At 37.2% G+C, this 14,236-nt stretch overlaps 1 protein-coding gene across 1 annotated transcript in view; it reads left to right on the forward strand.

Annotated features, from left to right (window-relative positions):
- The first annotated feature begins 307 nt into the window (after positions 1-307).
- The window catches only part of sntg1 (syntrophin, gamma 1), a 42,571-nt gene continuing 28,642 nt past the window's right edge, over positions 308-14,236 (forward strand). Inside the window, exons 1-2 of the mRNA XM_041991304.1 lie at positions 308-676; positions 13,487-13,795. The gene's annotated coding sequence lies outside the window, so the exon portion shown is untranslated. The remainder of the gene's footprint in view (positions 677-13,486; positions 13,796-14,236) is intronic.

Raw genomic sequence — 14,236 nt, forward strand, 5'->3', positions numbered from 1 at the left:
ATAAGTTCAACCTGATTCTAATCTGAGCCCCTCAAACATTACTTTAAAAATCTATTAAGTGAATGACACACCATCACTTTCTTTCAATGCCCTTAAGCTCTTAATCTCAAATTGGTCCTCACACAAACACACAAACTCACACAAGCATGTACTGTGTGGCTGCAGTGCACGCCAAGCAAATTGGTAGAAAAAATATTTGACATGGGACAGAGCAGCAGAAAACAGCGAAAAAGTAGAGTCGTCATATATATGGGTACAGAGTTGTGCGGGTGCCTTGAGTAAACGCAGACGACCAGCGCGCGCGTTGAACACGCCGCCTGTGATTTCCAGCTTCAGTCGTGTTGGCAGCACGATGCGCGAGAGAGACAGACGCGGGGCTATGAGACCGGACCTTCTGCCGGAGATGTTGATGGAGAAGAATCCCTAAAGCCGCCGCTGCCCAAGCAATGTGGATAAATGTGGTTTTCTGTGCGAGTGCGGGCTGCTTTATCCGTCCGTTTTTCTGAACATCGCTACAGTGTAGTGGACCTGGATGCCGTGTGGGCGATGCTGCCACAAGGGATACATTGTGATTTCGCAGAGATGTTTTGGCAACCGTTGCATAAATTAAAATAAGACACATGAAGATCGGAGTAAACAGGGATCTAATAAGACATCACCACCTGTTACAAATCAGGTAAGCCACACAAACCACATATCGCTTTCACATTTCGACTAACTCAAAATACAATACATGACGGACGTAGGTAGGTAATTATGGTGCCAAACATCTGTGAAATAATACATTAATCTATTTGCAGTATACTTTTTTGAGATGTAATTAGCCTAAATGTTGCACACCAAGATTTATGTACCAATCATTATATGATCCGATGCGTAATAAAGCATATTTGCACCTCCCAATAGTTCAAATTTGCGTGATGTACTGAGCACAGTTAACTTATCATGGGCCTCATGATGAAGCGGCGTTTCTTTATTGCATGATTAGCAGAGAATACGTGGGCTTGCACAAACCTTTACATTGCATCAGTGCAGGTACACAGCACCCGCAGTTCCTCAAGCCAGTGCAGTGGCAGCAGACCTCCTTTCAGCCACAGTAAAATTCAGCTGCCTTAAAGTACCTACTCTCTGCACTGGATGCCAATCATGTGCAACATCCCTACCTGGAAAAAATAAAAAATAAAATAAAAATAAATAAATAAATAAACAAATAAACAAACAAAAGACATTTTACTGCTATTCACAAATCACTGATCAGTCCCGCGCCTTGTTTCTCGATCCTCCGCAGCTTGGAAGAAGCATCAAGGCAATGTCCATCTGTGAGAAACCAAAGGAGTATTTCCGCCTGCTGCCGCTGCTGCTGGGCCAGTGTGGTTTTTTAGCCTTGCAGAAAACTCCTGAATCCTCTAGTGTTCGGAAAATTTATGATCCTTCGCTTACAATAAACTGGTGTTGCAGGGAGCTGGATCTTTTCTTTTCTTTTTTTAAATTTAATCCACCAAGGGCTGCAAGGTTATGGGCAATCAATGCAGCTTGTTAAAAATAATCTAGCTAAAACGTGAGAAAAAGACTTCTATTGTTTCATGTTTGGAGCCTCAGAACAGCAAAGTCTGTGTCCTTACAGGCACACTGAGCCGAGATGAGCTGATCTGGTTACTGGCCATAGGTCAGGTGCAATCGGTTTGATGTGCTAGCAGTTCTCACTTCCTGCAGAGGGGAAAACCTTTGACATGTCATTGACAATTTTATGCCCTAGCCATGAATCCCTTCCCCCTTTTTTCGCTTTATGTCCTAAATCCAAAGAGCAGTTTGGTCAAGTGACAGGGCTACACAAGCTACACTGCCTGAGAATGAAAAAAGAGTAAAGAAAAAAAGAGAAATGATGTCTGTCATGTCTGTGCTTTATGTCAGACAGGGAGACAACTTGCTTGAAACCTTGCAGTGTTACACTCTGAATGCAAAGAGAGACTGACACAATCCTGATCTAAAACTTGCATTTCGTCCTGAAGGATTTGGAAACATCTGCACTGCACAACCAAGTGCTCCTCTGCACTCATCAATAATCAGCTTTTTCTCCTGTCACTTAATCCCACTGGGTCATTTAAAAAAATCTGGACCAATTAAATATCTTGAAATATACAAGTGGGATCAGCAGTCCTAAGGCATCACCAGAAGCTGCATATGTACACATTGACATCAATTATGTATATTAACACATTTAAAGTGGTGTTATACTCCCCCAGCAACACCCAGTAGCTTGATATGTAATTGAGCTGCTTTGAATATTCAAGGGCTACTTTTTCTGTGCTCTCAGTGAAGCATAAGTGCATTTTTAATGCCACATGACTTTATTCAGTGACCTATTTTGACCGTGAAAATGTGTGTTGTGCTGAGTATAATGCATGAAAAAAAATGCCACAACAGCAACAAAGAAAATCAAAAATCACAATGATGGCAAGTGAGGTAAAAAATAAACACTAAAATGAGTATTTGTGCATTTAAAGTACATTTTTTTAGTTATTTTTCTTGAGTGATTATTTCATCTAAAAGGACACATGGGATAGTCTACAATATGCAGCGGAAATGCTGGACATCTTCATTACATTGGGGCCCCAGAGCTCAGCAGTAGAGAGAAAATTGCATCACACCTGATGTTTCTGTGGGGCTTTTATAGCAACTGTTTGGTCAGCCATCCATACAAACTACTCCAGATGTTAAATTCGCAGAGGAGGAGCAATATGCTGTTATTGCAGAGTGATGTATGTGCAGCACAAAAAAAAGAAACTGTAGATATTTCTCTCAGGAAAGAAGCTGTGCAGGGGAAATATATTAGTGGTCTGTGCCACAAAGTCACTGTCATGCAACAAGAAAACCATTAGTCTGTCTTAACGGAGACTGATGGCTAATGAAGCGATTGCACGCCAAACTCTTCATGGCGGGGAAGACAGGAGACACAACTCTCATTTATATGCACCTCATATACCAGCCTATCTGATTTAGAGGTTTGGGACTGCAACACAGACCCACTCACTTAAAGCTACACACACATGGGTGATGACTGCCCTGGAAAAAAAAACCAATAAGGGGTTAGATTATCCATAATGATTAATGATTGCTTAACATATAAATGATGCAGCCTGCTTAGATAACAACTGTTGAGCAGTGTTTCCTTTATGCTTTGGAACCTGTAAGTAGCCCAAGCTGGACAATTTTAGGTCACATTTGATAAATGTGGAGAGTCTGCTTGTTCGTTAAGCACTGCTGCTCTGACAGCACTCTACAGAAGCAGCTCAGCCTCGATGGTTTATGCTGTAATCTGCACGATTGTGTTTCTATATTCGCAATTCATTCAACCAGTAGATAGTGGCCTGAAATAGTCCTAAGCAGCTTTTAACTTCATAATTTTATGGTGTGGTGGGGAAACACAGTGCGGCCATTATAGTTCCTTATAGTTAATTGGAAGACTTGTGACATAACCCAGCTTCTATTAGCCAAGTGGCAGAGTACAAAAAGTCATTTGTAAGAATGAAATAAAAGATAAAAAAAAAGAAGAAAAACTAAAAAGTATTGATCCTGGACAGAAGATGGCCCCTGGATGAAAGATTTTCAGGATTATGGCACCACAAAATAGTAAGCACTGATGTTTTTTTTAAAATAAATAAACACAAATGAACCAGTTCTGAAAAGTCAGAATATTTTAATGAACTGACCAAATATATTAAACAATATTAATTGCCCCAAAAATAGTTTTGTATGATAAGATAAAAATATATAAACACAAAATAATTAATCCAAATTCCAGGACAGGAGAAGAAACACTCTAAGACTGCTGGTGCATCCAAAGAGCATCAGATCAACCAGGGGCAATCTGGAGTTATGGTTTCAGACTTTCATAGATGTTCTGAATGTTCTGAATGAAGAACATTGGGTAAAGAAACACCTTGCCTGAAGTGAAACATGGGGGTGGTTTGATCACAGTATGGGGCTGTTTAGCTAGCGGGGTAGGGGAGGCATTAAATGCAATCAGGGAATGATGACATAGGATTATTGAGGCAGTTTGGGTGATGATGTTAAAAAATCTAGGTTTGTCTTTCATCAGGACAAAATCCTGAAAAAAAAAACCATGTAACAGCACAAAAGAATGGTTGAAATGCTTTAAAACTGACCAGCTCTAAGTGTCGATCTAATACCAACACTTAGCAAAAGCTGAAATCTGCCGTAGCAAAAAAAGAACACCTGCAAACATTACAGAGCTTGGCTGAATAGTATAGAAGAGTGGCAGCTGCAGTGTAGAGACTGCTGCAATAAAGCAGCATACTAATTTTAAAGGTAAAACCAAAATTTGTACCCTGAAAATTTCTGACAAATCTCTTCTTCTTAATAACAGTTATCGTATAGTTTCAGACGGTATCCCTCTTTATGAAAATGTTGTTAAGCAAATAATGGGTGTCATTCATTGAAAACAATGCAAAATTTGAAATATTGAATATTGGAACTTTAATTTGGTGGATTTCTACAATTCCCTGCATAAACCTATGGAGTTCAAATTATTATGATCAGCACCATGCATCCAACCTACCATAAAAATATCCATTTTATTACTTCTTGAAACTTAAATAAATTCTTCTTATTATAAGGAATTATAATTTCCTATATATTTTCACATTTCTATGGAAAGTTGTTAGGTTAAGTAGTGTTCCAGAACACATATCTATAAACAGCTCGTCCTTAATATTTCACAAGAAGCCATGTTCAGGAAGCCAACGGTAACTAAAGTAATAATTCATTTTATTACTACATATTATTGCTACAGTATTTTTTAATACATTATGTATTAATTAGTTTTTTTTAAAATAAATGCTTAATTAAGAATAAGTACTAACAAGAGCTTTAACTGTTGTTTCATTGGATCGTCACACTGTTGCAGAAACTCCACCCACTCTTCAACTTACCGGAAGTGTCACACACGACGGCACTGAAAATAAACAGTGACAGTTTACTCTGACATTGATTCTCCTGATAACAAGGTATTCATCTGTTTGTTAAAGGTTTGGACAAACCCACTCATTTTGAATGAGTTTGTGTTTGAAATGTTTAGGGACACTTTTATGTAAACCTCTTAAAAGTGTCACCATTCTGTAAGTACATTTGTGGGTTATTCTTCAGTGAATAAATCAAAATTTCTCATTATAAGTCTTCCAAAAAACAAATAGTACTCAAGAAGTTTCTAAATGTAATTTTTAACTTCCCCAAAATCTTCTATTCTCTAAGGTCTATTATATATAACTCGCCTTTTATAGCTAAGAAATGGATTAGTTTCATAGAACATAGCTGGGATTTAGAAATAATTGTCCCAATCAGTTGAGAGTTTTGTGCTTTTCTGCTTTGTATTCAATCAGTAAGCAGATGTATTTCTCAACTGTGTAGCATCATTTCAGTTTTGCTTGCCTTCAGCAAAATGCCGAGCCTTTAATCCTTTCATGTACTCCACACACAGTAAGGAGCCATTTCCAAACCTGCAAGGCAACTCCAGCTATATTGGTTAAAATCCTCAAAAGAGTGCATAGATATATATTTAGGAATTTTTACGCTTGTATATACTAATAAGATCAGTTAATTGAATCTGTTGTATACTCATGTAAGATCAAATGTCTGACTTGCTTGATCTGTTGATCAAAAGATGATGCATCATTGCGCCAAATTTTGAAAAAGACAGTGGAATTAGAGAAGCCATCAGCAACAAAAATGTAGCAGGATCAAAATCCTCTATTGTTTATCATCAGATGTGCGCCTGTTTCTTTGATATCAAATCATATAACAGTTTGTGAAATGATCCCTGCTGATTTAAAAGTCACCCACCTGATATCTGGTGTCTGCCTTCTGCCAAAAAGCATACATCAATCTCAGGAAGGTTGGGATCTTAGTCTATAAATGTGTCCATCACTAATTTACTCCCCTGTCAGTCATTCATGTGCATCCGGCATAGAGAACACCGCTGGCTTTACCCAAGGCCTCTGATATTGACTTGCGAAGTAATGAAAGGCTTATTTTTTTGACAAATGTGCCCCCAAAAATTGAAAACCTGATGAGATACTCTTTACATCTTCCCTCAGTAATCGATCTTGAACATAATCTGAACAAGAAAAAAAAAGAAGAAAGAGCACACAAAAAGACCCCAGCTGAATACAAGATGTCCTCTGTAACTATACAAATGTTCAAACCACAGCCTCTTAATATGAGCCTGTTCAATGCCAGAGTCACACTGAGGAAAGAGCTCATTAATACATCAGGGGAAGATAAACTGTCACACAGCAGTTATAGCATATATTAAAAACACAGACAGCTGATTTATTTTTCGTTTTTTGCTGCTTGACTTTAAACTGAACTTCTTTGGGAGAAAATACAAGATTAAAAGAAGCCACTCCAGCTATTTTACATGCCATCATTTAGTCTTCAAAGTGGAATTGAGTGAATTATTTACAGATATAAAACATAATTTTCTTTAACTGTAAAATGCAAAAAAAAAAAAAAAAAGAAATAAATGTTTCAGCCTTCTCAAATGTTGCTGTCTCACTGTCTAAAATAATCTATTTTATTTTGGGGCTGTGTTGGTGACAAAAGTGTCTTAGACTAAATCTGTAATAACAGGTATAATAAGTACAAATTAGAGATACAATGATTAATACAGGCAACTTTACCTGCTGCTTTATTGAAACTTGATTCCATTTCCATTTATTTATCTACTGGATAGCCATAGCTTTCACTTTTTTCAACTTAAAGAAAGTAGTGAAATTAATGGGAATAACGAACTAAATATGTTGGAAAGTGTATTCTAATCTTATCAGGATTACAAATCAACTAAACATATTCTTAGTCTAGAAAAATACTCAAATATCTTAAAGAAAAAAGGTGCCACAATCATTATTTTGCTAGAGATAGCTTATCAGCCTTGATTATCAGTATTTTAATTGATGGTTTGATGAAAATCAATCAAGCAGGCTGAACAGAGAGAAGACAGATGAGGACAATCTCTTTCCAAACAAACTTCTGAACCATGACTGATTTATATTCAGATCAGTTTACAAGAGTTGAGGGTAAAATGAGCATATAAACAGTAAGACTGCACACTGTATTATACACAAGCAGAAAAGAGAAGAGACAATGAAGAGACAAATGAAGCTGGTAGCAACTTGTTAAATTACTAAGTGCACTAAAAAATCCCCAACAAACGTTAATCAGTCCAATGCCAGACTGACCAAGACTGATCCTGAATTTTTTTAAGTGAACACCAAATATTTAAGTACATGATTTATAAGATCAAAGTCATAACATAAAACTAAAACATCCCAAAAAGAAAAAAAGATCTGATATAAAACATAAAAATAAACACATAATACCAAGCAGTAATTGTTCATTATTTGACATGAAATACAGAGTTTTGTGGTGTGATGGTGTGTGTATGTCAGGGCTACTGTGGATGTGCTTAACTGGAAAATGCAACTATGTCACTGTCTTGACTTAATGATCCGTCTTGAGTTAGTGGTCTTAGTGTTCTGTTAATGCAAAGAAAAGACAAAGTGTGTATGAATGACATACAGAGGACTGGCTTTAGTTATGTGTTTCTGTACTAATGTTCTAAGTAGTCATGTGCTAATGACTTTATCAAACCTAAAATAACAGAGATGGGGTGTTGAAATATTTTGATCAAACTCAATCAAAAAATGCTTTGAATGTGTATCGATCTATTATTTAACACTGTTTCTGGATATCTGAATAAATTACATTACATGGTAAATATTGATTTTGTTTTTGTTTGAAACAGAAATAGGTGGAAAAGCCGTTTTACCTGTAACTGATTATGGACATGTGTTAAAATGATTGCATCTGCTCATTGTTTTTGCATGCTGGATAGTGCGCACCATGGAGCATTGAGGTTCATTACCAGCTGTGGTCTCCTTACTCACCATTGTGCTCCCTACTGTTAAGTTAATGGGACATCTTTATATGTCCGATGCCTCAATCATTGGTATGCTTTTAATAACAGAACCATTTGTCTACCATTTCTATGATAGACTGGTGACCTGTTAACGGTGTTCCCTGCCTTTTGCCTGGTAGTTGCTAGGACAAGCTCTCCCTGTGACTCTGCACCGGAACAAGTGGGTAAAGAACGTGGATGGGTGACCTTTTCTGGGTATCATTCCTTCCTATTTTGTCTTGTCTTACAGCAAGAAAAGGTCTCAATGTCTGATTTTTGAATTTTCTGCTATTTGTCTCCCCCAAAGTACAAACAAGGAAGCATTTATGTTTTTGGCTCCGGTGCTTGGAATAAATTACAATCTAAACATCAACTGTGGGCCCTTGTTAGATTACGTGAGTTTAAAGCTCTGGTGAAATAATTGCGGTCTACCATGTGAGTGTGCAAGTGTTTAGTGAGCAAATTTTAATGGTGTTAATCTCAGGTGTTGTGCCATGTTCTCAACGTAACTGTGGTGCTGCAGTCTTGCTCAGGTCTTCCTTGAAAAAGAGATCTTTGATCTTAATAGGACTAACCTGGTTAAATAAAGGCTAAATAAAATCAAATAAAAAATAGAAGTCTGTAATATGGGAAGAGGTTTGTTCAATATTATATCCAGCAACTAAAAAAGCATGTTTATTTGTGATAAAATGTGTGTGTTTATGTGTGTAAAAATGGGATTACTGATCAAAAATAGGATAAATGAGAAAACTAAATCTACATCTTATTTGCAGGATTGACTTATTTACGAGATAAGGGGCTGGATTATTGTTATTAACAATAAATTCTGCAAGTTGAATTGAAAATTAAGTTTAAACAGAGAACTAAGATGCAGAAACATTAATGAGACAACTGTGATTAACCTTCATAGTGAATAATGTAAAAAGTCAAAATAAATCTTTTTATCAAAATATTCATGAGTGTTTTTCAGTGACTACAAGCTACATTTTAAGCGATACTTGGTTAACTCTACAGTTATGCAGTTTTTATTGTGTATATAACAGTACAATCAAATAGAAAGCAACAAAAAGCAATAAACAAACAATACCTCCCGTATCTGGTTGCTGCTTATCTAACTGAAGTGCTCCACTGTGAAAACATCTCAGAGTGCTGCTCCTTGTTGGTCATTGCTCATTCAAAGATATCAGCTGTAAAGCATTTCCTTTCTACATACAAAAATGGTCTGGGAAATGTATTTACTCAAAATAAATCAATGGGTTCCTCCTGTCTGCTACAGTCTTGTGGCAGGCCTCTGTTGTACATACTGGTCTTCATTTAAATAATCCATCCATGTTCCCCAGTAAACATTTCCAAGGAGAAGTTGAACCTTCTTCTTAGTTTAAGAATCAGCTTAGTCTTGGATTACCTCTACTCATCCCGCTTGAATGTGGTTTAGTTTAATCCAGAATAAGCTAAAACTGGGACTTATTTAAACCAAGGCTCTGCAAGTGACTTGAAGTTAAGTCATCTATAACAAGCATTTTAGTCTGGGACTAGCCTTAAGCCCCATCTCTGAAACTGGCCCAAGGACTTTATACAAAGAGCTGTATATTTATAACATGAGAAGATGCTGGCAGCTTGCATCAGAAATTAAATTTTCCAGCATGAACTGGCAGATCATGTGAAGTTTGTTCTTTGCCTTTCTGCAGGACTGTTGTCGGATACCATAATATTTGAGTAGCAAAATGTCTGCTATCATCCCTCTTCAAATTAAAATGTTTCAGGCACCATATGTTCTAGGTCACAAAGCACATGAACATGCAGAACAGTGTGAAACTCATCTCAGTTTTTGGGTAATAAAACTGTATTATCTGGAGCACAACGGCAACAGCTGCTTCACCTGCAAAACAGCGACTGCCATTTGTCATCCTGTATGGGCCACAGCTGTCCTCTGGTCTAAGAGATGTCATGTGGCAATCTACACATCGCCTGTGTAATCTCGCTCTGCTACCCTCACCCTGCCCTCTTTGTTGCCTTTGTGTCAAAAAAAGAGCACTATTTGAAATTGGCAAATGGCTGCGACTGAAAATATCTGCTGGCTCAACTTAAATTCTGATTTCTTTAAACAACTTCAGTTGACCAAAGTGCTTCACAATAAATAGCACAAATGTTTGAGACTTTTAAATCTATGGTTTCTTTCAGGTAAAAGGGAAGTGCTGGCGTCTGACAGAATACACCTGCTTGGGCAGAGCTGCAGATACATCCTTCAGATGACCATGTTCAGACTTTCATGTTGTTTAAAGAAAGTCCAAAAATTATAGGATTATTTTTACATCTAGCATGCAATTTAAATTTAATAATAATAATAAAAAAAAACAAAAAAAAAACACACGCAGCCTAAACCAATTCTATGGAACACAATTATTTTTGTATGATTTAAAAAATTTAATTGATCTCAGACAATTTTAATGTTTTAAGGGGGCACTACTGAACTTTGTCATATTTGACCACTTTTGCCCCCTAGAAAGACTAATTTGGCTTCCATCTTGCATCCTGTCTCTTTTCTGGGCTTTGCCAGTGAGTAAATACCCATCTAATGTTGACTCTTGTGCCATCTCTTGCTCTGTCCATTTCTCTCTTTCTTTCCCTCACTTTCTCTGATAATGTCCTCTTGGGTTTCTTCGCTGAATCAGCCATAGTGCACTTCCAAAACTACCACTGTGTTGATATCCTGCTGCAGTGTGACGTGGTTTCATAAAGCACAACACAGTTTTAATGTGATGCTGGAACACAAAGTTGTGAAGTATGGTTTCGCAGCCCCAGGATACTGCAGGGCAACAATGGCTCCAGGAACTCTATAATTAATGTCAGAGTGGCATCAAAACTAATCAGAAGAACAGAGTTTTATGGTCGAAAACTTATTTAGTTTAACTTTAAATGAGCAAACTTTCTATCCTCTTTGAAAATTGCCTATTAATAAAGGTCTTATGACCCTGAAAATTATGTAGTTATTTTCATAATTTCCATTATCATATTATGAAAACAAAAGCAAGTTTTACATTTATCAAACCTTTAAACCCTTCAACTTATAATCAGATTTTCCAGAATTAGTTTCAATGATTAAAGTTTCATCAGGGCTACTAGCAGATCAAGTAAACCATCCACAGACTTTCACTTAGCTCATTAAAAGTCCTGAATTTGTATTTGCAAAGTCATCTGACAAAATCACCATTTAAGAAACTTAATGACAATGTGTATGCAGTGAATTTGGCTATAATTACATGTATAAAGTCTTCAAAGGAGAAAGTTAGGATCAACAGAGTGTCTTGAACGTTTTTTTGCCTTTCAAGTTAAAACTCTCATCTGAGAAACTTGAGAATAATCTGTTTTCCAAGACAGGTCTCAGAGATGAAAAGCTCACTCTGAGCAATGAGCATCTGCAAGTTCAAGCTGTGTTCAAGCAGCTAATTCCAGCAGTAAGCTGCAGAGTTTTGGAAACCGTCCAATTCAGAGTCAGTACGCAAACATTAAAACTCAGCTTCACTGTGCTGTGAGTGATCGAACAAATACCTGACCAGCTTCCACAAAACAAAAATTTAAAACTGTTGATCAATGTCAGAGTCATTGTATGCTCACTGCACTGGGCTGGATTAGTGTCAATAATAACTGGCTACTGCTTGCATGTCAGTATGTACAGATTAACTCAATTAACTTTATTATCATCATGATACATAATTATTTATTTTGTTAGGTTTACAAATAAATAAAAATAAACAAATTATTTTACAAGAAAACCAAGATAAAAAATCAGTGGTGCTGCATTGTAGCCAATAAATCTATCTCGTCCTTTTTCAGTTCTGAATAATTAAAACAATATTCTTTAAAGACAATTAAACTAACCTGTGGTTCTTTTCCTGCTGTGAGACACCAGATATCAGAGCTAATCTGTCAAACATTAACGTAACATTAAACTTAGCATTGCATGAGGCTCTGTATCACTAACAACAAAAGTTAACCAGCTTTTGTATTTATCAGCTTACAGCAGCGGCAGGTCTGGAAATTTTTTGATGGCGGGGCCATGCCGGAGTACAGACTGGAAAAAGGGTGGCACATGCAAGTGATTTAAAAAATAAATAAAAGTGTTAATTGAAAAAAAATGGCTATATTTTAGTAAATGAAATTATTACAACTTAAGTGGTCATCTAATGATAAAAGTAGATTAAAGTTTGTAAGAGCATTGAGTCAATGATACTTATTCACCAGCAGTTGTTTAACTGAGATGATCCTGCATTGTATGACTTTAATAATTGCTGCAAAAACACTCATATTTTATTAATTATACCAGTGTTTCTTCAGCATCTGAAGATATCTTGAGATTTTGCATTGACTACAATATTTTTTATATAGGTCTGGTGTCATCTGAGGGTCAGTGCTTTGGAGGATTGTTACTGCTTTAACTCTGAATCACTTGCTCTCCTCCCTCCTCTGTGTTTAACTTTGCACATCATCACATCTGGGGATTTTGTGTAATCTTGACATCCTCTAGATAAACTACTGTATAAACAGTTTAGACAGACAAATATTATCAACCAAGTAGGTAGATGATGAGATCATGCTGTAAAAGTGCTGCATTATGACCAAGAAAACTGTGCTGATGCAAGACATCAATAGAAAACCAAGCCTTACCTTGTTATGCCCTCCACTCCTGCCCCAATCAGAGTCCCCTGCCCTTAACTGCCTCAGTCCACGTAGCTCTACAGAAGTAGGTAATAATTTTGCTTTGCATAAAGCACATCTGATCGATCTCATCTGAAGATATCTTGAGCTTTTGCATTGACTACAATATTCTTATGTAGGTCTGGTGTCATCTGAGGGTCATTGCTTTGGAGGATTGTTACAGCTTTAACTCTGAATCACTTGCTCTCCTCCCTCCTATCCTCCTCTGTGTTTAACAAGCATGAGTCTCTATAAGGCTACTGTTACTGTATAATCAGAGGTAAATGATTTATGCATGAAATGCTGCCTGAAATACATTGTAGGATCTTTATAATCCAGTAAAACAATGATCACTGCTGCAACACTTCAACTCAACAAAGAGGTGGCATTGAGCCAACAATGCATGCTAATGAGGGGCGTCTCTCAAGGGTGTGCTGTTGGAACTTAATAAACACTTTGAAAAAGTCATTTGTGCTTGGCATTCAAAAATCCAAGAAAATAGAAGAATATGAGTTAATTACATTTTCACACTTATGCACATAAATCCACAGGTTTTTTCAAATGAGGCGTTCGATAGGATCCTTCATCAGAGGTTGAAGAGTGAGCTTCTCAGTTTTGAGTGTGTGTTTGAATCTTCATTTTTGTACTAGGTACTTATTTGAGAGATAAAGCTATGAATTGCTTCTTATTCAACACATTCAGCAGTTAAAATGAAACCACTCTTGCTGGCATCACTAGATTACACCCATTCAATCAGAACTAGAAGCACATAGTTAACAACATTCAGACTTACATTTTGTATTTTGTTTGTTTCAGCTCTAAAAGGCTTCTAGTATCACAATGACACCATAGCATCAGCCTCCTGTTACTGCAGCGGAGCCACCTATCAGGGACCAGAAACCTCGCCACACGATAACCTCGCTCTGCTCTCCAGTATTAGCTACTCTGGGGATAACGTTGCTACACCTACAGCCAGGCAGGAGAAGTGACAGCGCTGCTCTCCCACAACCCAAGTCTGACAGTCATGATCCAGAGAGACCCCCTGCTACAGCTCAGATCGAGGATCAACTCACTGCTAGATGGCTAGACCGCAACACACAAAGAGCTGGGGGCCTTTCTGCTAAGGTAAGTCTCAGGTCCCTTTGCAACAGAAGCTCTCTAATACAAGTGTGAGCCATGCCTCTTCTGTCCTTGTTTTGTTGAGTCAAGTGGCAGTCATGTCTGATTAAAACTGACAGTTTATGTAGATGAGGCTTCTGCGTAACATTCCTCGGACTGCTTGTGTATGAGAATGCATCAGGACGAGTAGGATGATTTTAACATATATGGTATTCATCAGTGGTCCATATATTTTAACTGCAATAGCTCTGTGGTGATGACATTTGTATTGTGGCATATTCCACTGTGGCACAGTTTTCTGCTCTCACTTACAAGCTTTCTGACATGGTAACACAGTTCATTTCTGCGAGGCTGAATTCAATATTGAAACATTTTTTAGAATACCTTGGCTCTCACCTTTTCTAATGAATTATTCATTAATGCTTAATGATCTCTGGTTTTCTCCTG

Source organism: Melanotaenia boesemani, chromosome 8 (assembly GCF_017639745.1).
Source record: "Melanotaenia boesemani isolate fMelBoe1 chromosome 8, fMelBoe1.pri, whole genome shotgun sequence".
NCBI classification, from domain to species: Eukaryota; Metazoa; Chordata; class Actinopteri; order Atheriniformes; family Melanotaeniidae; genus Melanotaenia; species Melanotaenia boesemani.